This window comes from Piliocolobus tephrosceles, chromosome 3 (genome assembly GCF_002776525.5).
Source record: "Piliocolobus tephrosceles isolate RC106 chromosome 3, ASM277652v3, whole genome shotgun sequence".
Taxonomy (NCBI): Eukaryota; Metazoa; Chordata; class Mammalia; order Primates; family Cercopithecidae; genus Piliocolobus; species Piliocolobus tephrosceles.
The window spans coordinates 121,920,674-121,946,690 of NC_045436.1; positions in this window are offsets into that span (position 1 = coordinate 121,920,674).

Below are 26,017 nucleotides of genomic sequence, written 5' to 3' on the forward strand. Positions count from 1 at the left end.
TTGGAAAACTTCCTTCAGGAATGAAATGAGAAAACTGTGAGAAATAAATAATATTGTTATTGTTTTGGTACATGTTTGCGACAGTGCTTTGGGGAATATTTGAACCAATGCCTCCTTTGAGTTTTGGTTGTTCTGTGTTCCTGTCAGTTGTTTCCTTTGTTTTTCCATTATCATATTCTTGACTGGCACAATTTGGATTCTGTTTTGGAAACAATCCAGATTGGGTTTTTGCCCAACTTTTGCCTGAACTTTTTCATTGTTTGTAATTGCTTAGGCAATTTCAGCTGTATTTAAAAAAAATAAATTTCTGATCATACTAGAGCAATAGTTTTGTAATGTAAGGAGGTGAACATCCCAGTCAATCAATTGTTCATTATGAGCTTTAGTGAGAAAAAAATCTAAGTATGAATCTTAGCTCCATCACTTACCAGCTATGTAATAGTGATGTAATTTCATCTTCCTAAACCTCAGTTTTCTCATCTATAAAACAGAATTCATGAAGTGGGATAATGTATGTAATATTCTTAGTTATTCACACTTTCCATGTACCAGGTGATGAGCTAGAGCACCACCATCCAATAGGAAAATAATACATGCTATGTATCTAATAGTACATTTTCTGGTGGCCACATTAAAAAAGTAAAAAAAGAAGCCATGAAGTCAATTTCATAATATGTTTTTATGTAGTCCGCTGTGTCCAAATATCATTTCAACTAGTCATCACATAGAAATTATTAAAGCAATTTTATATATTTTTGCATACTAAATCTGCAAACTCCAGTATGTGTTTTATACTTACAGCACCCCTTACTTTGAATGCTAAATTTTCAATGGATAAATGAAAAGTAATCTTGGCCATATTATAAAGTTGTGTTTAATAAAAAACCATTTCATTCTGCTTCAGTTTGTAAATTTAAATAAAATGAAATTAAAAGTTTTATTTCTTAGTTGCACTAGCCATATTTCATGTGCTTATTGTCACATGTGGCTAGGAGATATGGTATTGGGCATCACCAGGCTAGAAAGATGGGACATGAGGAAGTAAATGTCTGGGGCTTATAGACTTTGGCTGCCCACTTGTCTCTGCTCTACCATTGTTTTTTTTTTTTTTTTTTTTTTTTTTTTTTTGAGATGGAGTCTCACTGTATCTCCCAGGCTGGAGTGCAGTGGCGCAATCTCGGCTCACTGCAAGCTCCGCTTCCCGGGTTCACGCCATTCTCCTGCCTTCGCCTCCCTAGTTTACCTGGGACTACAGGCACCTGCCACCACACCCGGCTAATTTTTTGTAATTTTAGTGGAGATGGGGTTTCACTGTGTTAGCCAGGATAGTCTCGATCTCCGATCTCCTGACCTCATGATCCGCCTGCCTCCGCCTCCCAAAGTGCGGGGATTACAGGCGTGAGCCACTGCACCCGGCTTCTACCATTTTTTAGTCAAGGAGCAGAGAAGACAGATCAGTAAGTGATTGATTCTTGATAATCATTTGGGATAACAAACATTGGAAGAGATGGCAAGAAAAGTTGAATTTTATGGCAATACTTAATGCATAGGCAAGACTTTGTCCTGACAGTTCCTGATGATGGTATGCAGCCTTACAATCTAAATATGTGTCCTGGGCCACATCACAGACAGAGCTATGATCAATGAAGTGAGTTCTGAAATGAACCCAAGTCAGAATGATATTGTGACTGAGATTTTGCACTTGAGTGGCCAAGCTCAGTTGCAGTGTGTTGTGGCTGTGAAGCCAGGGGTCTTTGCAATGCAGGGCAGATTTACAGTTCAGTGATTGCAGTGGCAGCAGTGAAATAGATTCAGCTCATTAGAAGGAGCCTTCTATTACGTTAATACCACTAACTGATGGGAGAAACAGAACTACGTTGAGGGGATAGTCCCTGCTATCTTCAATTTACATATAGTATAGTTGGGGAAATAAGACATAATCAGAGGGAGATTTTAACAATGTATGACATAAAAGAGCACAAAAGCATTAGAAAACTGGTTAAAAAACCTAGACATCTATGAATTACTAAATTAACAGTATCAATAGTAAAGGTTTTTGGCATTCACATAGAAAGGAGATCATTATGGGCTGGATTCATCTGAAAAGGCAGGCAAACTGAATTGAGTCTTGAAGGATTTTTTTTCCTGGAGTCAATTTAACAGATTGAGTAAAAGCACCAGGCCATAATAGTACAAAATTTGTTTGTTAGTATAGAGAATTCAGAAGTGAATAGTCAAAATTATGAATGCTTTCAAGATACTTATTTTTCTCTAGACAATGGATCATCCTCAAATGTATGGAGTGTGAGTGACAGTAACACAGTAAAGTTTTAAGGGGGTTTATTTTATAGGAATAAAACTATTAGAATGACATACTGACACAGGATTTTATAGTTTTCTGAGACATTTATTATTCAACTAAAGCTGCATTGAAAACTGTATGAGAAAGACAAGCAGGTCCAATTATCTCCACTTTGCAGAAAAAGATACTGACGATCAGGAGGTTAAGCTACTTGTTCAAGGTCATATGACTGCTAAGTGGTCACTAGGACCAGAATCCAGGTATTGTCATATTCAGCCTCAGGCTATCTCCATAATATTTCAGTATCTCTTTTAGAGGTAGAGATTCTTAAAAATGATTTAAACGTTTCTGGGTGATTCGTTTACTCTTAGAATCACTGGGAATGGCCATTGAAAGGAATTATTTGATATTGACTAGGTCTGGGCAATATTGTCAATGTGCAAAGTTGGCTGTTGGTATTCTCCCTTCTTTCACACTTTTTTAACCTTCTATCCTCTCACCAAACCCAAACATCTGATGTCCTCAGACACAATGAAAATGGTTAGGGCCTGATATTCCTAGGGCAAAAATCTTACCTCTTAATCATCTTGCCCACTCAAAATGTATCTAGCTCTCATTTCATTCTTTATGGGAGTGCCTAACAGTTTTCAGGAGAGGGACGTTAGCAGTTAATTTGTATTAATTTTGGCTAATACTTACATCAGCTAATTTGTTGCTGTCCTCCATAATAATGCTCAGACTTTTTTGATGTTATAATTCAGACTTGATCATTTCATGTCTTCAGGTCTGAGTCAGTGGAAATATTTTTATCCCTCTTCTCCTGCTTAGGATGATTTCCTTTTTGCCCTGCATAAGCCCCTTCTCATACTACTCACTGAATTCTGTCCAAAGTTAGCCTAAATTCAAACTCTGTTCAAGTACCTATACACACATTTGTTTCTAACTCTTTCACTATCCTGCAAGTCAGCTCTGACCAGCTGAGATTCATCTGAGTTCAAAGCCCAGGCTTTCCTCCTATTTCAGGTTGCTCAATGAAGTTTCCAAGTGGCAGCTGCTCCAGGATCTTCTCAGCCTGATTGTTTTAACTCAAAGGCAACAACCCAGCTGTCAATTTCTCCTACCAATTTCTAGGGCCATATTCAGAGCTGCCAAATCCTCATGTGGCCTAATGAGCTACTCTTGAAGCTTTTTTCCTTCTTTTGGGCACTAACCTTGATGATAGAGACAAAAAGTCTTCCAACCCCACAAATTGCTGCCTCTAGTGTTCATGCTTCGATCCACTGCTGTCGAACTGATATAGACCACTCTTAGCCAAGTTCATCTATGTTGTTGCTGCTTGACTAGTAAGGTTGGCCACCTGCTGAGATCTCTTCCATGGTTTTGCTTTAATTCCAGGTTTACCACTGAAGCTCCCCTTCTATCCTCTTTTTCTTTGAGTTCTTGCTTTATGGTTATAATTCAACCAATCCAGTCAAGAACAGATTGGTATCTAGAATAGCAAACTCTTTCTAATTCAGAAGTAGTTGAATCTTGTTCCAGACATGTTTTAACATTTTTTTTTTTTCAAATTAAGTTAATAGTAAAGGGGTGAAGTTACATTACACTGTATATGTTTTGCTTTTCTTGAAAAGTTGGTATTGGCCGGTAGCGGTGGCTCAAGCCTGTAATCCCAGCACTTTGGGAGGCCTAGGCGGGCGGATCACAAGGTCAGGAGATCGAGACCATCCTGGCTAACACGGTGAAACCCCGTCTCTACTAAAAAAATACAAAAAACTAGCTGGGCGAGGTGGCGGGCGCCTGTAGTCCCAGCTACTCCGGAGGCTGAGGCAGGAGAATGGCGTGAACCCGGGAGGTGGAGCTTGCAGTGAGCTGAGATCCGGCGACTGCACTCCAGCCTGGGCGACAGAGCGAGACCCCGTCTCAAATAAAAAAAAAAAAAAAAAAAAAAAAAGAAAAGTTGGTATATTTGGTCAGATGGGGCCCATATTTCCAAATGGTAATGTGTCCAGAATTGGTGGGTTCTTGGTCTCACTGACTTCAAGAATGAAGCCGCCGACTCTGGCGGATTACAGTTCTTAAAGATGGTGTGTCTGGAGTTTATTCCTTCAAAGGGTTCAGATGTGTCTGGAGCTTCTTCCTTCTGGTGGGTTCGTGGTCTCACTGTCAGGAGTGAAGCTGCAGACCTTCGTGGTGAGTGTTACCGCTCTTAAAGGCAGCACATCTAGAGTTGTTTATTCTTCCCCGTGGGTTCTTGGTCTCGTTGATTTCAGGAGTGAAGCTGCAGACTTTTGTGGTGAGTGTTACAGCTCATAAAGGCAGCGTGGACTCAAAGAGTGAAAGAACAAAGCTTCCACAGTGTGGAAGGGGACCAGAGCGGGTTGCTGCTGGCAGACTAGGGCAGCCTGCTTTTATTCCCTTATCTGACAACACCCACATCCTGCTGATCAGTCCATTTTACAGAGAGCTGATTGGTCTGTTTTACAGAGAGCTGATTGGTCTGTTTTACAGAGAGCTGATTGGTCTGTTTTGACAGAGTGCTGATTGGTGCATTTACAATCCTTGAGCTAGACACAGAGTGCTAGATGAAAAAGTTCTCCTAAAGTCCCCACTAGGTTAGCTAGACACAGAGTTAGCTAGATACAGAGTACCAATTGGTATATTTACAAACCTTGAGCTAGACACAGAGTGCTGATTGGTGTATTTACGGTTCTCTAGCTAGACATAAAAGTTATCCAAGTCACCACCAGATTAGCTAGATACAGAGTGCTGATTGGTGCACATACAATTCTCTGGCTAGATACAAAAGTTCTCCAAGTCCCCATCCGGCTCAGGAGCCCAGGTGGTTTCACCTAGTGGATTCTGCACCAGGGCTGCAGGTGGAGCTGCCTGCCAGTCCGCAGCAGCACCTGCACTCCTCAGTCCTTGGGCTGTCCATGGTACCAGGAGCCATGGAGCAGGGGGCAGCTCCCGTTGGGGAGGCTCCGGCCCTGGAGCCTACCACAGAGGAGGAGCTCAGACATGGTGGGCTGGAGGTCCTGAACCCTGCCCTGCAGGGAGGCAGCTAAGACCCCGTGAGAATTTGAGTGCAGCGCTGGCAGGCCAGCACTGCTGGGGGACCTGGCGCAACCTCAGCAGCTGCTGTCTGGGGTGCTAAGCCCCTCAGAGCCCTGGGCCGGTGGCGCCAGCCGGCCGCTCTGTGCGTGGGGCCTGCGGCGCCCCCCGTCCTGCCCCCGGCTCCCGGCTCCCGGCTCCCGGCGCGCCACGCCCCGCTAGCCAGAACTCGCACTGGCCTGCGAGCGCTCCTGGCAGCCCCGTTTCCCACCCAAGCCTCTCCCTCCACACCTCCCAGCAAGCAGAGGGAGGCAGCCTGACCTCAGCCAGCCCAGAGAGGGGCTCCCACAGTGCCGTGGAGGGCTGAAGGGCTCCTCAAGCACCGCCAGAGTGGGCGCAGAGGCTGAGGAAGTGCTGAGAGTAAGGGCTGCTAGCACATTGTCACCTCTCAGTAACACTTGATGGGAGTTGAGTATTATCTCCTTTCTCCAACTTATCTGAGCTTCCGTTACTCACATAATATGTGCAATCCAAGTTATTTGCAGTGTATTAGTCAGTGTTCTCTAGAGGGATATAACTAATAGGATAGATGTATATTAAAAGGGAGTTTATTGAGGAGTACTGATTCACACGATCACAAGGTGAAGTCCCACTATAGGCCGTCTGCAAGCTGAGAAGCAAGGAAACCAGTCCAAGTCTCAAAGCTGAAGAACTTGGAGTCTGATGTTTCAGGGCAAGAAGCATCCAGCACCAGAGAAAGATGGAGGCCAGAAGACTAAACTAGTCTAGTCTTTCCATGTTCTTCTGCCTGCTTTTATTCTGGCTATGATGGCAGCTGATTAGATTGTGCCCACTCAGATCGCGGGATCTGCCTTTCTCAGTCCACTGACTCAAATGTTAGTCTTTGGCAACACCCTCACAGACACACCTAGAAACAATGCTTTGCATCCAATCAAGTTGACACTCAATATTAACCATCACAGCAGCCTACTTCACCCATTTTTATTTGTGTAACTTTAGAAGGAATTTGTGTTTAAGACCTTCTTTCTAGACCATCATTTATGTAGTAAAAATAATATTTTGTAGTAATATAGACAGATAGCCAAATTTTAGTTCTGCTTGTCATCAGCAGGTAGCTTTGGAAATTATTTTACTTTTTGTAATTCAATTATGGTCCTTAATACAATGTCTGGTTTATAGAAAATATTCATTACTTAATAAGTGGCTTTACTACCTCTACTACTACTATTACTAAAACTAATGTTATTACTACTGACATAATCACTACTACTATTCGGGTCACATTCTCTAGATTTTCAACAGAGGATAGCTATGTTGATAATTCTCAATATCCTGTGTCCCTGGGGGGAGTGGAGACCACCAAATTACTGACTGTTTACTGGTTGTCCTCTAATTTGCAGTTAATCTCCTGCACTGACCTATAAATGCGTTTCCTCAAAGATAAAGGTGGCACTTGTCACGTTCCATCCAAGTCCTCTTGTGATTATAGGGAATCTTGTGCATATTAGAGTTCTGAGCTCTGAGCTGCTGGTCAGGACCTCTCTGGACTCTATGAGGTCAACACATCAACACATACTCAGGGCAAAACAACAACAACAAAAATTCTTTACTTACTCCTGTTCCCACAAAACATACTGCACCTGTAGGAAGAACTGATTTGATTCTGCATTTTCAAAGGCAACCCTTAAAACTATCATTTTTTTTTCCTTCAATTTTACAATGGAGCTAAGATGATCTTTACCCATGTAGTGGACCATGTGCTGCCCACTGCTCCTCCTTTAGAACTGAAGGGCTTTTCCTCCAGCTGCCAGGAGTACTGCTGCCTGCTAGATCACAGCTGGAAATAGTCCTTAGCTGAAGAAAACTGCCTTGTGCAAATTATGTCCCCTTCCCAGGAGCAATTCATACTCAGTGTCCGGTGCTTAAGGTGGGTGCAAAGGCTTCTCTTCCTCTCCCCAGCTGGGCACAACTCTGAAAAACCATCCTAGTTGCAGTACTCTCACGGTTTCAACTGAGGACTTTGTTGAGAATGTACTGCATCACAACCTCACCCTCTGCTCAATCCTGCTTCCTTCTCTCTTCCTCCAGCCGATAATACCTACAGCACTTCCCAGCAAACTTGTTGTAGGCTAGTCCCTGGCTCAGAGTCAACTGCTCAGAGAGTCCTAACTGAATGTACAGATTAACCCAGATTTTGCATATTCTAAATATGAGTGTAATATAGAGTTCACCGGACATTTCCCAGTTCAAATCATTCCATGGTGATTGTAGAAAGAAGACAGCAATATTTATATATATAGAAAGTGACTTAAATAAACTAGAACTGTAGCTAAGACAAGTTCTAAACAAATGAGATTCTAATAATATATTGTTCACAGAACATTTATATATTTATATAATATTCAACGTTTAATTTGTTCTGTATTTATTGATAAAGCTCCATTATTATTATTATAAGGTACATGGGTATGCTTTGGGGGAGAATTAGGCTGAGGCAGACATCCAGGCATGCAGAAGTTGGCACGATTGGTGCACTGGTGCATGCTCCACTTGTTATGTAACCTGTTTGTGTAAGTTCATACTTGGCTCTGAGCCACTATTGTCTGTAGAAGGTACAACTGCCCTGCTAATGCTGTACAGGAGCTGCTGGAGCCCAGAGAAAGAGAGAGAGAACCAGAGCTGTTCATCTTGCAGATGGACCAAGAAGAGCCAGGGTATGGCCTGGCTTGACATGGCACGCGTTTCGGTCCCCAGAGAGATAGAGTAGTACTACTGACCACTGTAAGGAAGAGCTGGTCACCTTGAAGTAGGGCAGGGGGATGTCAGGGATCAGCTTGTGCCCAGGGGGAAAGAGTTGAACTGCTAGAACTGTAAGGGAGAGCTTACCTTGCAGACTGGCTGTGCAGCTGTGCCTGGGAGCCAGCTGCTGAGAGGAGCTGCAGAGCTGGAGCAAACAGGAGAGATAAAGGTGGACAGTGAGGGAGCTAATGTGAGTAAGCTGCTGATGGGAGAGTGGCTGAATAAAACTACATTTCACCTACCTACAGCCCCCCGAGGGTTCTTACAGCTATCTGCCATTCATCCACCCACTCCCCTCAGACCTCAGCATGGGCTGGAATCTGTCCCCAAGAGGGACATTTGGTGTAATTGTGAACCTAACAATTATAATAATGAAAAAGAAGTAGTAAATCTAAACATAAATGGACCTCTTCATGTGTATGTACTCTTATTAAAACTTTCAGGGAAATCTTCCCAGGGTATTTTGTTCTCCAATGGTCAGGTTTAGTGTGTGTTCTAGAAAACACAGTGACAATGAGTGTTTTTCACCTTACTGAGATTGTAAGGCACATGGATGTGCTTTGGTCAAGGAATAGGCTGAGGCAGATATGCAGGCCAGCGTGGCTCAGTGAGTTTGACTTGCAGGCACACACCTCCACTTGTTATATAAACTGTGTAAGTTCAGACTTGGCTCTGAGCCACTATTGTCTGTAAAAGGTATAATTGCCCTGCTGACACTGCACAGGGCTTGACTTGATTCAACGTGGCTCTTCTGCAGGCTCTGGTGCCCAGAAAAAGAGAGAGAGCCAAAACTGTGCATCTTGCCAATGGACAGAGGGGAGCCATAGCATGGCTTAGCATGGCATGGCATGGCATGGCTTGTGCTCATGCCCAGAGAGAAAAAGAGTTAAGCTACTGACCCTGATGGCAGGGAAGAGCCACCCATGCAGCTGTGTGTCAGAGCTGCCGCCTCAAGCAGTGGAGACAGGGCAGACAGCGTGAGGGAGCCAGTGTAAGAAAGCTATTGATGAGAGCTGCTGCTGAACAAAACCATATTCACCTACCTACGGTCCCCCAAGTGTTCTTGCTGCCCATCCACCCAGTCCTTCTGGGCCTCAGCTGGGGCTGGAACCTGATAGAGATTTTTTTATTGTCAACTTATTTTCTTTAAAATAATTGCTTCTTGCTTGAAAATTTTGGACTTTCTTCTTCCAAAACAGACTAAATATGGTTAACAGGGTTTTAGTTCCTTAATAAAAAAGAGAGTATTAGATATAATAAGACTTTACTTAATAGGAGGTAATGAGCAACTTGGTGGCTTTTATTTGCAAAATTTCATTAGTGTAGTATTAGTTTTGTAAGAAAGGAATACTTCACTTATTTGAGTAACAGCAGGGTTATATTTTTGGAAATGTGGACTTTATTATATGGGACATTATTTGAAATAATTATCTATACAAACAATGTTGCAAATGGGAATTAAGTTTCAAAAGAAATTTACTTTTATTGTGTTATATAAAAGATACAACTTTACTTTCTCATTTACTGTGATAGTTACCTCACACTTGCTCTCTTCAAACCTCAAATTCAGTCTCTCCCCCTTCATTCAGAAGAAAAATAGCCCATCTTTCACCTAACAAATTTTCAAAACATACCTGCATGTAAAGCCACACCCTGACTTTTCTTCTATTGGATTCAATGAATTCTCTCTGATATTGTATATGTCCAAACTCTCTCCTTTGGCACAGGATTCCATCCACTCTTGCCTACTCAAGATCTTTTTTCTTACAGTTATTCTCTCTCTGTCTCTTTTCTCTTATGCCTTAATCAGTTCTCCCCTCCCAAGTGATTTCCATCAGCATACAAACTTGCTATTATTTTCCGTCTTGAGAAATCTGCCCTTGACCCACTGTTCTCTCTAGCTGCTGCCACATATTTCTGATCTCTTTCAAGAGTAAAACTACTTGAAAGAAATGTCTCTACTGTCTTTCTCTACTTTCTTTTCTTGTATTTTCTCTTTAACCTGTTCCAATTAGTTTTTTGTCACCATCACACCACTAAAAGTCTACTAAAAATGGAGGTAGCCATTAGCTTCCATCTTGTCAAGTACAGTGATCCACTTACTGTCCTTTTCCACCTTAAGCTCTCAGCAGTGTATGGCATGGTTGAACAGTCTCCTGGGTTTTCTTTCTACAGCTCCGCCAACCTTTCCTCAATACCTTTGGTAACTTTTCCTCCTATTACTAGTCTCTAAATGTGCAGCAGTAGAGTTCACCTGTTGGCCTCTGATATGGTTTTGCTCTGTATCCTTACCCAAATCTCATCTCAAATTGTAATCCCTGTGTGTCAAGGGAGTGACCTGGTGAGAGGTGATTGGATCATGGGGGCGGTATCCTCCACACTATTCTCATGACAGTGCCGGAGTTCTCATGAGGGCTGATGGTTTGAAAAGCATTTGAAGTTCTCAATCTCTCTCTCTCTCCTGTCTGCTTGTGAAGAAGGTGCCTGCTTCCCCTTCACCTTCTGCCATGGTTGTAAGTTTCCTGAGGCCTCTCCAGCAGTGCAGAACTATGAGTCAAACCTCTTTCCTTTATAAATTATCCAGTCTCAGGTAGTTTCTTTATTGCAGTGTGAAAACAGACTAATACAGTCTTTATTTTTCTAGACTCTCCTAAGTGACCTCATTCAGTTCCATATAATTAAATACCACATCTCTGCTGATGGCTTCCAAGTTATATGTTCATTTGTAACCCTTCCATTGGCTTTCTCAGCTTTAAGCCTTTACTTGGATAGCTAAGAGACATCTCAAACTTTGTATGTTAAATTGAACCCTTAATTTCCATCTTTCCATGTCTGCACTCCATGTCTAATTCTAATTAACCTCAGCAAACAGTGTCACTGTTTATGTCATTGCTGAAGACAAAACTAAGAAATAAGCCTTCATTGCTCTCTTTATCTCACTCTTCTTTTTCTTACTTTCAACACCTACTCTATTAGCAAGTCCTGTTGGTTCTCCCTTCAAAATACATACTAAGTCTCATCACCTGTCACTGTTTCCACTACTGTTAAACTAGGATCATTATCTCCCACTTAGACTTTTCTAAGAGCCTCCAAACAAGGATGCTTTCACTCGTGTTCCCACTTCAGTCAATTCTCCACATAGCAGTGGGGAGTGATTTTCTTTTAAACATAAATTAGATTAAGTAATGTTCTTTCTCAAAATCCATCTATTTATTTGGATTATATTCAAAATAATCCTTAAATTCCTCACTGCTTCTATAATGTTTGCCATGATCTGGCCCCTGTCTGTCTCTCCAACCTTGCCCTTACCACTCTCCCACTTTCTCGTTCTGTTTTAACTATACTGGCCTTCTACTCCTCAAATACTCCATGCTGATTCTTGCTTCATAGCACTCCACCTGGAGTATCTCCTCCATCAGATTTTCACTCATTGACATAATTCAGGGCTCCACCATGGAATGAATTGTGTCCTCCCACCCTTAACTTAATATGTTGAAGCCTAAACTCCCAATTTAGTGATATTTGGAGAAGCGACCTTTTGGAGATAGATTAAAATGAGGTCTTGAGGGTGGGACTCTCATGATGGGATTAGTGCCCTTATGTGAAGAGAAACAAGAGAGTTTTCTGTGTCTCTCTCATTGTTATGTGAGGACACAACAGCTGTCCCCAAGCCAGGAAGGGATTCCTTACCAGAAACAGACTATCCTGGCATTCTGATGTTGGACTCCTAGCCTTCAGAACTGTGAGAAAATGAATTTCTGTTGTTTAAGTCACCCCAGTCTATGGTGTGTTGTTGTGGCAGCCTGATTAAAACAGCCTCTGTTCTCCTTCCACTACAGATCTTTTCTGACCACGTATTTAAAAGAGACTTCCCTGCCCCACATTTATTCTCTAGGCTTATATGCTGCTGTGTTTTATTCTTAGCACCAACTCCCTGAAAATGTGTTGTGTATTCTGTTGTTTACTTTTACTCTCTGTGCCCACACTACAGTGGATGTTTTGTGACAACCAGGACTCCTGTCCATTGCTCTCTTTCATGTATCTAAAACAATGCTGACCACATGGTGGGATCTCAATAAACATTTATTCAGTGAATGAAAGACCCAAAGTAAAAAGTGCTAAAATATGATTTGGGAGTGAAAAAAGGGAAAAGAGATTGAGCCTGATCTGGAACTAGAGAGGCCTAGTCTCCACAAGGTACTACTTAGAAGGCAATAGATAAATGTAGAGAGTAGGAGAGGAGGGAAGACATTCATAGGGAGCAGAGTTGAGGCTTTTCATCATGTTTAGCTAGATTTCACATCCAAAGAAAAAAGATGAAGGAGTGCAAATAATGAAGAAGTTGGTGTGGGCTAGGTGAAAGACAGTGCATAAAGAGCCTAATCTGCAGTGACTTGCTTGAGCGTTCCTCTTAGGTGGAGTGAAGTGAGTCTCTTTGGAATGAAAACCTTTCACAAAGAAACTAGCTAAACTACGTTGAATGACTAGATATAGTTATTCCTGAAGCCTCCCCAGCAGTGCAGAACTGTAAGTCAATTAAACTTCTTTCCTTTATAAATTATCCAGTCTCAGGTGTATGTATGTATGTGTGTGTGTGTGTATATATATATGTGTGTGTATGTGTGTGTACATATATGTGCATATATATATATGTGTGTGTGTATATATATACACACACATATTTATAATCTATGTATATTCTTGGCAAAGATCCTGTTTAGATAATGTTTAAAAATGCACAAGATCATCCATATCAATGTTGCCCTTTTAACTATTCTATATTTCTGTTTGCTTCATTGTTAGCACTTAGGAGTTCATTAAAACTGAAGCCTCTCATACCTGAAGGGTCCACTTATGGACATAAAGACCCTACAGTGAAGAGCTGAGTATGATCCAGGGGGTTGAAAAATTAGTCCATGGAGATTTTTAACAATGTATGAAACCCTGTCATGTTAGTTTTTGATCTTACCAAAAAGAGCCATGATAGCACAGTAATATTAGAACATACACTTGATGTGTAAATAACAAATGACTAAATATAAGATTTGTTCAATTGTTAATATTTCTGTGTGAATTATACTGACAATATTTGGTGGTTCTATACACTGGTTCTATAGCTATGTAAAGGGAGATCCTCATGTTTGTAATTAAAATCAACATTTAACTGATCTTTTAAATTCCATCATGATTGTGAAATTCATAATTTTCAAGTATTTCATGAGTAAAATACAAAATGTTTTGAAGTTTACATTTGAAAGTATGTGCATATGGCATGTTGATGAAATAAGCATGCACACCAAAGCTTAAATATCTCGTGTTCAGTTCAGATATATAACTCCCATTGTCTAACATATTTGCCTTTGGTTTACAAAGACCATTTCTGAAAGAGTCGTTTATTGATAGTAATTTAAAACAAAACGTAAACATTCTTCATTCACTTTCTCAGATCTTCTTTTTCCTTTCTACATTTGTGGCTCTTTTGTATACATTTACTGTAGTGACTTTTTAAATGATTCTCCAATTTGCCTCCTCCTGAGGTCAGATGTCAAAAGAGGTTACATTTCCCAGATATTTGCTAGGGATAGTAGCAGGGAGGTATGAGGAGCTTCAGTGATATTCTAATGTCCATGGAGGCAAGGGTTAAGGATGTTATAATCTTTGTTCTCTGAAGACCACACTCATTTGAACAACATCTCTGCTTTAGAAAGAAGAAAGTAGACAGGAATTAAGTCATTAACTTCCTGGGATTTAGTTAGGTCTTTATGAGATTTCTTATCTCTTATCTCCCAATTACACTTATTAGGTGCTCAGAAATGACATTCATTAGTCTCAAAGAGTTACCTTAAATAAAGCCATTTTTAAAAACTAGTTACCTATTTCAGGAGACAATTGTATAGTAGAAATTATGGACTCATTGTAAGATTTTCAGGATTTGAACTGTGACCTGGGCATTTAGTGGCAACATGGCATCAGGCAAATTACTTTGTCAGTATGAACCTGTTCCCTTGTCTGTAAAATAAAGATAACATCTTCCTCTATTATTCATTTATTCAACATATATTTGCTGGTTGTTTACATATGAGAAGAAGAAGTTCGTTGTGAAGATTAAATAACAGTAATATGAAAGTGCCTAACATAATGCCTCATATATGAAAAGTGATACATATTTGCATAGTGCTAGCATACAAAAATATCAAACATTCAACTAATAATTGTCTTACTAAGGGTCTTATGCTGTGACTAAAATGTACTTACAGTGGACAGTTAAGGGAACTCAAAAGTTGTGAGTGCTGAAAGTAAAAATATTCTTCTAAAATTAATCAGCTATTGTCCCTTTGCTGGGTACATTTTCTGTTAGGAAAATATGTCTATTTTCTTTTCATTCCATCTTGCCTTTACACTCTCTTTTACAGGAGCAGAGGCTCTGAACAAAGTTAAATTGTGGACCATCTGGCTTTTGGACTAGGAGCAAAATTCTTTCTGAACTTCAAACTACTTCCTGATTATTTTATGGTATTGCTATAGATATATTCTGAAGGCAAAAGAAAGGTAAAACTATCCTCATTGCTGTAAGAAGAAAAAGACAAATATTTTCTTTTTTTGTTGTTATACTTTAAGTTCTAGGGTACATGTGTACAATGTGCAGGTTTGATACATAGGTATACATATGTCATGTTGGTTTGCTGCACCCATCAACTTGTCATTTATATTAGGTATTTCTCCTAATGCTATCACTCCCCCAGACCCCCACCACCCAACAGGCCCTGGTGTGTAATGTTCCCCGCCCTGTGTCCAAGTGTTCTCATTGTTCAATTCCCACCTATAGGTGAGGATACGCGGTGTTTGGTTTTCTGTCCTTGAGATAGTTTGCTCAGAATGATGGTTTCCAGCTTCATCCATGTCCCTACAAAGGACATGAACTCATCCTTTTTTTGTGGCTGCGTAGTATTCCATGGTGTATATGTGCCACATTTTCTTAACCCAGTCTATCATTGAGGGACATTTGGCTTGGTTTCAAGTCTTGGCTATTGTGAATAGTGCCGCAATAAACATACGTGTGCATGTGTCTTTATAGCAGCATGATTTATAATTCTCTGGGTATATACCCAGTAATGGGATCGCTGGGTCAAATGGTATTTCTAGTTCTAGATCCTGAAAACTTGCCATGCTGGCTTCCACAATGGTTAAACTAATTTACACTCCTACCAACAGTATAAAAGTGTTCCTATTTCTCTGTATCCTCTCCAGCATCTGTTGTTTCCTGACTTTTTAATGATCGCCATTCTAACTGGCGTGAGATGGTATCTCATTGTGGTTTTGATTTGCATTTCTCTGATGACAAGTGATGATGAGCATTTTTTCATGTGTCTGTTGGCTGCATAAACATCTTCTTTTGAAAAGTTTCTGTTTGTATCCTTTGCTCACTTTTTGATGGAGTTGTTTGTTCTTTTCTTGTAAATTTGTTTGAGTTTTTTGTAGATTCTTGATGTTAGCCCTTTGTCAGATGGTAAGATTGCAAAAATTTTCTCCCATTCTGTAGGTTGCCTGTTCACTCTGATGGTAGGTTCTTTTGCCGTGCAGAAGCTCTTTAGTTTAATAGACAAAAAATTTAGTTTTATTTTTGTCTATTTTGGCTTTTGTTGCCATTGCTTTTGGTGTTTTAGTAATGAAGTGTTAGCCCAAACCTATGTCCTGAATGGCATTTTCTAGGTTTTCTTCTAGAGTTTTTATGGTTTTAGGTGTTATGTTTAAATCTTTAATCCTTCTTCAGTTAATTTTTGTATAAAGTGTAAGGAAGGGGTCCAGTTTCAGTTTTCTGGATATGACTAGGCAGTTTTCCCAACACCGTTTATTAAATAGGAAATCCTTTTCCCATTGCTTATTTTTTTCAGGTTTGTCAAAGATCAGATGGTTGTGGATGTGTGGTGTTATTTCTGAGGCCTCTGTTCTGTTCCATTTATCTATATATCTGTTTTGGTACCAGTACCATGCTGTTTCAGTTACCATAGCCTTGTAGTATAGTTTGAAGTCAGGTAGTGTGATGCCTCCAGCTTTGTTCTTTTTGCTTAGGATTGTCTTGCCTATGTGGGCTGTTTTTTGGTTCCATGTGAACTTTAAAGTAGTTTTTCCAATTTTGTGAAGAAAGTCATTGGTAGCTTAATGGGGATGGCATTGAATCTATAAATCATCTTGGGCAGTATGGCCATTTTCATGACATTTATCCTTCCTCTTCATGAGCATGGAATGATCTATTTGCTTGTGTCCTCTTTTATTTAGTTGAGCAATGGTTTGTAGTTCTCCTTGAAGAGGTCCTTCACATCCCTTGTAAGTTAGATTCCTAGGTATTTTATTCTCTTTGTAGCAGTTGTGAATGGGAGTTTACTCATAATTTGACTCTCTGTTTGTCTGTTATTGGTGTATAGGAATGCTTGTGATTTTTGCACATTGATTTTGTATCCTGAGACTTTCTGAAGTAGCTTATCAGCTTAAGGAGATTTTAGGCTGAGACAATGGGGTTTTCTAAATATACAATCATGTCATCTAGAAACGGGGACAATTTGACTTCCTCTTTTCCTAACTGAATACCTTTTATTTATTTCTGTTTCCTGACTGCCCTGGCCAGAACTTCCAACACTATGTTGAGTAGGAGTGGTAAGAGAAGGCATACTTGAAAAAGACAAAATATTCTTATTGCTGAAAGAAATAGCATACAGAAAGAAAAAGCATACAGTTCCAGAAAAACATGCATACATTTTTTAGAGTTTGCAACTGGTCAAATTTCAATTATTTGAAAGGCTCTCACTGTCACAGTAAATGGTCAGTGGATTAGTGCCAATGGCTGTTAGTAAATATTCAATTGGCCCTATAAGTACAAGGACAGGTTGATTCATAGCATGGAGGCCCAATGCTATCTGTATCTGATTTTCTAAGTTAAATCTGTGTAGTCACTTTTCCTTAAGCTGAAAATTAAAGGATCAGATACCATCTGCCAGGTTGTTTTGTTTATGATAATATTTGAGTAATACGAACAAAAATTGTTTTACTACAAGCAGTGTTAATGAAGTAAAATCCTGAGGTTTAAACAGTAAGCATGATATAGGTTATACAATATATAGGTTTGTTTGTGGTCTCTAAATTCTTCTGGAGTAGTGTCTAAAAAGCTTCCTAAATAACTGCCCCATTTGTCCCTTTTAATTCAATTATAAATTGGTCAAACACAATGGTCAACGTATGTGGATAAAAAGGGATTTATAGATCATTTGAGGATATAGTATATCCACATAGCTCTTTATTTTGTTTGACTATTGCTCCCTGAGCAATGCAATGCAATTACCAAATAGTAATATTCACAGTTACATATGTAGTTTTTACCAGAAATTTAAAATTGTGACCATTGCTAATTTTAATCACAGTATTTGCATTGAGAGATCAGCAATCTTGACTGTATTATTGTCTCCAAAGTACCTTACTTAGTGATTCCAGGCTAGTCACTTTTGCCCTGTTTTCCTCATTTGTAAACCAGGGATAATGCCACATGCATCCTCACCAAGCATGTGGTGAGGATTAATTAGATAAATATCAGCAGAGCCCTCTGAGCTCCTTAGGGTTGAGGTATTTATCCACCTGAGGTATTATTATCATTATCATTGTTATGCCATTTCACTTGGATCATAAATAAAACTCATAGCTGTTAAAGATGGAAGAGATTGTGTTGGCCTGCCAAGTTCCACCCCACAACCTCTCTAAGTAGCAGGGCAAGACCGAGTAAGTCCCTTGACAGGGGACACAGAATGGATTAAACTGATACTTCACTTGATCATAGCCAAAATGTTTGTGTTAATGAGCTTAATAGTATTTACTTGGTGGGTGTCCAGAACAGCTGTCCTTTTTTGTGGCAGGTGCCAGAACCAAAGCCAAAGCAAGTCTGGATTTAGCAAATCCAATTATTTCTCAGGATTTGCTCCCTTCCAAGACAGCACTTATCATAATCACTCGTTGATAATAGACACCCTGTTAAGTTGACACTAGATATCCATAGCCAGATTCAGGAATCCATTTTCCTTCTTAAAAACACTATTTTAACTTTATGTAATAAGGCTTATCAGACATGTTTTACATTTAGAGTGAGAGTTTGCCTTTGATAATGATAACACCAAACAACGAATTCCAGATTCTCTTGATCTGATAATACTCCTACAAGAATTGCATTTTAATTGTTTCGAAGCTTACAAAGATATCTCTTGATTAATTTTTTTCTTGTCTTCAGGAGCAAAAAGGGAATTCAGAGGACACCCTAATTAAAAATGAAAATGGATCATCACACAAGTAGCTCATTATGAGATGTAAAACCCCATGAAAAACGAATATAATCTTTCTCAAGCAGGGTAAGCTGTGTGTATGTTTTAATAATCCAGAACACCTGGATATTTTACATCCAACTAGAAGGCAGAGATGTAAGCTGAAAGTGACCTTGTAATAAGGAAGAATTCACGTATGGCTGCAGGATGCTTGAGTGAGCAGACTAACTGGTGACTGAAATTAGAAAACCCTTCCAATCAGTGTGAGATAGAGAGAGCGCATATTGGCAGAATGACTGAAATGACATTGACAGCCAGTAGCTCTCAGGCGGCTCACACATAAGTAAGCCTATACGGGTATCTTCCTTAAAGAAATTATTTATCTTTTCATTTTTTTGAAGAGAGGAAGAGCAGAGAGAAAAGGTGTATTTCTTTGGTTTGGGAATGTGCAAATTCCGTTTTAAGCCTTGTATTAGCTAGTTTGTATTTTCTGTCATTAGCAATATTTTTTTCTTCTCTAGGTAAAACAGCCTTGCTTTAGTGTATTAGCTAGACCAGTGCTTCATCCATAAAGAATAATTTGGAGTTCCTAGATAAAAACCTCTTCCTGCCCTTATGCAGCATAGAGATAATATCTTAACAGCTGACTTGGTTAATTGTGGGTTTCACAAGGCAGTGTATTTTTGGTACCTTAGAAGACTTTCTACGTCTAACTCTTAATCTTGATGTCCCAAACTTTTCCATTTAAAATAATATTGTTTTCCTAGGCAGCTTGGCTGACCCATGCATTTCTTTTTTTCTTTTGCTGCTCCTTGTACTGGTCTCTAACTTTCTAATTTTCCATAGTTATAGAGACCATATATCCCAGGCTTTCAGAAACTGTCCCAATTTCTGCCTGCAGTTTTACAAATGACTGAAATCAATGTCCTAAGCATCCAAATAACATTTGCTATATTGCCTATCCTGTCAGAAAGCTGTACAAAATTCCTGAGTCAGGTGCATTCTGATCTATTTATAAGGAAAATATGTTCTGTGTGTCCATGTAAGGCATGTTTGAAAACTTAACTAAATCCACGTATTTGTAGGTTATGAATACTTTACTTTAGTCAGTATGTTTTTACCAACATAAGAAAATGCTGTGTGTTGGTAATGATCCAATTTTACCTCCTTCCAAGAGTTAACTCTGTAAGTATTTATTGAATGTCTACTTTAGACAGGCTCCCTTTTACTTCTTGGCCACAGAGTCAGTTTCAAGTTCTTAGGAAAAAAATAGATTAAGATGTGAGCTGAGTAGTCCATGTGTTAACATAGTCATCTCAAAGATAAAATTTTTTCTAGGCTGGGCGTGGTGGCTCACGCCTGTAATCCCAGCACTTTGGGAGGCTGAGTTGGGTGGATCATGAGGTCAGGAGATCGAGACCATCCTGGCTAACATGGTGAAACCCCATCTCTATTAAAAATACAAAAAAAAAAAAAAAATTAGCTGGGCATAGTGGTGGGTGCCTGTAGTCCCAGCTACTTGGGAGGCTGAGGAAGGAGAATGGCATAAGCCCGGGAGGCAGAGCTTGCAGTGAGTGGAGATCCTGCGACTGCACTCCAGCCTGGGCGACAGAGTGAAACTCTGTCTCAAAAAAAAAGAAAAAAAAAAATTCTAAAATTATCAACCAGAAAATTTTGAAGGAGAGTAGATGAAATTAAGTTTGCAGTATATTTTGATGTTAGAGCTACTTTAAAGACTCATATTTAGCATTTACCTATAATTTTTATATGTAATATCTAGTAATAATCATATTTATTTCTCCTCATTTGATCAGAGGTTAAAAATCTGATGTCTACAGAGAGAGAATTGTTTATCTGATGAAGCCTAAATATCAAAATGCCTGAGCCTGGAGAAACCCTTTCTAGATGAAATTTTCTCAGACAATGTAGGAGATAGTAGAGAGTAGTCATTGTTTGGGGGACAAGGACCTCCATCATCTTACTCGTGTGTGCCCCGAACCCTGGACTTTCTTCTCTATTTGGTAAACAGCCTGTTATTTTTTTAGGAATCAGGTAAAGGGAAGATACACAGCTAACAGATAAATACTTCACCAACTTTGATCTTACGCCTTTAATAAACTTTTGTTGATCTGCTTCCATATGCCAACTATTGTGTTCTTTTTTTTGAGAATTTGTGACAACTGCTTCCAAAACAATCAGGATATTCTAGCTTTTTGATTTCTGCTTTTGACATTTTATAATGCCTGGCAACTGAGATTGGCAAATTAATATGGTTTTTAATTTTTTCCACATAGAGTCTATCCTCCTAAACTTGATAAGCTGGAATGTTAGGTACTGGGAACAAGAAAAAATTTTCAAGAAGATATATATGTATGTCTACCTGTATATATTTATTTATCCATCTATTGAGAGAAGAAAGCAAGAAAGAGCATGATGCTAGATGTTGAACAAGACTGATTACTACCTGTGAGATTGTCTTTAGTGAGGTAAGGCATGATTTTTCTACTATGCATTATACTATATTCCTTCCTGTTTAGTTTGCTTGTAAAATTGATCTTAGAATATTATCTGTTGCTTTCATCTCACCTGGACTGCAATGTTATTCACATTTTCCTGAATATGTCTGGCACTTCAATAGCAATCAATTTAAAAAATCTAGCAATACATTGATAACAGTAGAAAACATTTTTAATTCCTGGTGAAGTATTTTTGGGTGGAATTAGTTCTGCCTAGGATTTCATATTATTTTCTTTTGAATAATCACTTACAATTCCCACACAAATACTTAAAACTACCATAAAGATGAACTGCCAGGAGTACAAGACTGCCTATTTAAGAAACCATGTTTGTTATAGTTTTACTCTTAAATCTCTTTTATATTACTGTGGGTTAGACATTTAACATTTATCTCTTAAATTGGAAAAATACAAAGTTATGAAGTGTAGAAATAGCAAATAATATATAAAATGGTAGTATAATTGCATGATTCCCAACTTAAAAAAATAATACCCTATTTCATGTACTCTCCTTCTCAAATTGTCTTTATTAAGTAATCATTAATTTATAGTCCCTGTATTTTTAATATCAATATAATATCAAACTGCCAATTCAGAGCTTCTGATCAATGTTAATAGTTGAAGTCAACAACAGTATAATTTATTGATTGTCTATAGCATGCCAGGCACTGAGGATGTAAAGGTGAATAAAGCGCAATCTTGGCATTCAAGAAGTTTACAGTCTAGTGAGAAAGGTATACATCAATTTGCGCTGATTTCATAAGATATAATATTAAGCAAAGAGATCACATTGAAGTTTTAAGCTGCCCTATAACCTTTTATTACATAAATCTATGATTTTCATTGAACTTTTGAAATTAGGTCAAGGATTTTTATGTCTATTGCTGAATGGGTTATTACTGCCCAAGCTGAAAAGGTGAAAGGCATTGACAATGTTTGGATTAGAGCTTAGAATAATAACTCCATCAAAAAAGGCTTTTGGCATTTAAGTGATTTTATATGTAGCTGAATTAGTGTTAAGCGAAATAGGTTTGCATTATGGGAAAAATAATGGAAAATATGTATTTTTAAAAGTAGTATTTTATGAAGTGGTGATACAGTGAAAAATGTTAGATTTGCTTCCAGTCTGTCAAGTGTACCGAAACCACAAAAGGAAGAAATAAGTGTTTTGCAAGAGGAATTCTAGAAGCAATCTCTTTAATGAATGCTATTTGGCACTTTTGACCTGGGCACAGTCTTAGGGGAGATTATTCTCTAGTGAACAAAGAAGCAGGATGAGCAATGAAAATCTGGGGTTTATTATTCCCAAGTAGAATATAACTCTATGCATCCTAGGCTCTGATTTTTTTCTACTGACTGATATTAGAAGTTTAGGAGGAAGAGGCATATTGTGTCTTACTCTAAGATTTTTATTAATTTGCATAATTTGTCTCCCTTGCACACAAATACACATAAACACACATACTTAAAAACACACACATATTTATACACAAAGCCTCCGGTGATTTGGACAATGCTGTTTATGGAGGAGGTAGGCTCTGGTTCCTAAATACAGCAGTAATTACTTTATTTCTTGAAGCATGAGATTTGATTATTCATTTATTATTATGCATGCTGCGTAATATTATTACTGTCTTTTTATGCAGCTCTTCTTGGAAAAAGAGTCTCACAATGTAGCTTGGGAAGACCGATGTTTTGCATAGGTACAGCAAGTTAGCTACCAGCTCTGCCAGAAATGTGTGGGTTTTAGAAATCCCCGAAGTGGAGTCTGGGCAGGTTACTGTTTTCTGAAGTGAAGCTCTTACAATGAAGAAAAAGTTTAGAGGTTTAAGAAGTTGACTGAATTTGAAGAATGGAGCAGATAGGTACTAATTAAACACCACATGATATAATGCAGTTCTTTTAAGTTTGGGTCCCAAACAATGGGGATCATGGGCTATTTATCTTCTTTAAATATGATTAAGGACCACAGCTAGTGTCTTGGTTAAAATCTCTTATCATTATGAGGCACTTCTGTGAAATCTGTTTGTATTCTAGAAATACAATGTGTATTAATAATGGACCACAAAACAAAGGAATGCAACAGCTTAGTGTATGATATTGGAAAAATTTGGCTTCCTATAATGAGGAAAAATAACACCGATCTTTGTTTTACTAATCTGCAGAAGATTTGACACGTTAAAATCCTTATTGTGAAAGGTTAAATACCATTGATAGAAGAAAACATAGTGAATATTTTGTAACTTAGGGGAGGAGAAGAATTTTTAAATGAAATTTCAGGAGTATACATTTAAGACAATAAATGGCTAGGTCGGTTTACACTGAAATAAATATTTTTGTGTTTGTTGAATTTCCTTTTGAGAATGTGGTCATAAATTCTTTGCCTAGGGCAATGTCCTGAAGAATTTTTTTCTAGTTTTCTTTCTAGGATTTTCATAGTTTCAGGTATGTAATCCATCTTGAGTCAATTTTTGTATATGGTGAGAGATGGGGGTTGAGTTTCATTCTTCTTCATGGTGCTCTCCGATTTGGGGACTTAAATTAAAAACCTTCTGTGAGGGAAAAGAAATAATCAATGATGTAAAGAGACAACGCACAGAATGGAGAAAATATTTGCAAACTATGCATCTGAAAAAGTGCTAATATCCAGAATCTGCAAAGAATTCAAACAACTTAACAAGAAAAATCAAGTAATCCCAACAAAAAATGGGCAAAGGACATGGACAGACGTTTGCATTCCTCTGTAAAGAAGGCATACAAACAGCCAACAAACATACTAAAAAGACTCCACATTACTTCTCAGACATGCAGATTAAAACTACAGTGTGATACCATCTTCCACCAGTTAGAATGACTATTATTAAAACGTCCCAAAACAACAGATGTTGGTGAGGATGTGGAGAAAGGAAATGCTTATGCACTGTTGGTAGAAATGTATTAGTACAACTTCTGTAGAAAACCATATGAAGATTTCTCAACAAACTAAAAATAGAATGACTGTTCTATCCAGCAATCCCACTAGCAGGGCTCTACCCGAAGGAAAGTAAATCACCATATGAAAAAGATACCTGCACTCCCATGTTTACCACAGTACCATTTACAACAGCAAAGTCATGGAATCAGCCTAAGCGTCCATCAACAATTGATTAGATAAAGAAAACGTGGTACATTTGCAACAATAGAGTACTATGAGTCAAAAAAAAAAAAAAGAAAAGAAAAAGAAAAAGAAAAGAAAAGAAAGAAAGAAAGAAAGAAAGAAAGAAAAGAAAGAAAGAAAGAAGGAAAGAAAGAAAGAAAGAATCATGTCCTTTGCAGCAACATGGATGGAGCTGGAGGTCATTATCCTAAGGGAAATAACTTAGAAACAGAAAATCAAATACCACATGTTCTCACTTATAAGTAAGAGCTAAACAATGGACACACGTGGACATACAGAGTGGAGTAGTAGGCATTGGAGACTCCAAAAAGTGGGATGATGAGAGAGTGATGAGAAATGAAATGTTACCTATTGGGTACAGTGTATGCTCTTCAGGTGATGAGTACACTAAAAGCCCAGACTTTACCACTACACAATATATCCTTGGAATACAACTGCACTTGTACTCCTAAATCTATAAAAATAAAAATGCTTTTGCTCAATAAAGCATGCCATAGACAAAGTAAGGTTTTAGACAACTACTTGAGAGACAATGTTTGCATTTTGTAAAGTCAAGAAGGGATCCATTTCTAGAATATAAAGTAAATTTTTAAAAAAACAAGAAAAAGATAAGAAATCAAATGGAAAAATAGGCAAAGGATATGAATTGGTAATTTAGAGATGGGGAAACCTGATTTGTCAGTGAGTATATAAGGTATGTAATAATTCAAGAAATAGAACTAAACCTGGCACTGAGATAAAATTTTACAAATGTCAGATTGGTATTGATTAGAATATGCTACGAAGGTTGGAGGGGATGTGAGACACTATAATTTTATGCTCTGCTAGTGAGAATAAATGATATATTTTTTATGGGAAGCTGACTGCCAGTCTGTAGTGAAAACAAGAAAATGCATGCCTTATGATAATCTATCTGATGGATATCTGCCAGGAAATTTTTTTCTCAGGTCACTAAGGAAACAAGTTTAGGGTTTATGTCAGGATGTGGTTTGTCGTAGTAGAGGGAAAAAGGAAGAGTCATTTTTCTATCACCAGACAAGTGAATAAGGAAACTGTGGTGGCTGCATAGCAAGGAAAATCACACACAATTAGGAACAGTGAACTAGATGTACATACAAGTCTCAAACATAATTGACAAAGCAAAGACAAGGAGCAGAATAAAAGTCACAGCACAATGCCGTTTTTGTAAATTAATGCATGACATAAAATGCATTTATAAGGATACATGGTAATTTAAGGACAGATATTAAACACAGTAGAGCAGGTGCCTGGGGACTGGGGTCGAGGGTGAGGGTGGGGGTGGTGGGAACTGGAGTGAAGTACAAGAATGAAGGGGAAAACAGGTCATGGCAACAAATAAAAAGAATTCTGTATTTTTTCCTGACATTTCTCAAATGAAGACAGACTTTAAAAGTTGCTGCTTTTTTTCTTAACTTTCATTTTACATCCAGGGATTCCATATGCAGATTTGTTATGGAGTTAAACTTTTGTCATGGGGGTTTGTTGTACCAATTATTTTGTCACCCAGGTATTAAGGCCAGTACACATTAGTTGTTTTTCCTGACCCTCTCCCTCCTCCCAATCTCCACCCTCTAATAGGCCCTAGTGTCTGTTGTTCCCCTCTATGTGTCCATGTGTTCTTATTATTTACCTCCCACTTATAAGTGAGAACATGCAATATTTGATTTTCTGCTCCTGTGTTAGTTTGCTAAGGATAATGGCCTCCAGCTCCATCTATGTTCCTGCAAAGTTCATAATCTTGTTCTTTTTTAAGACTGCATAATATTCCATGATATATATGTACCACATTCTCTTTCTTTCCTTCCTTCTTTCTTTCTTTCTTTCTTTCTTTCTTTCTTTCTTTCTTTCTTTC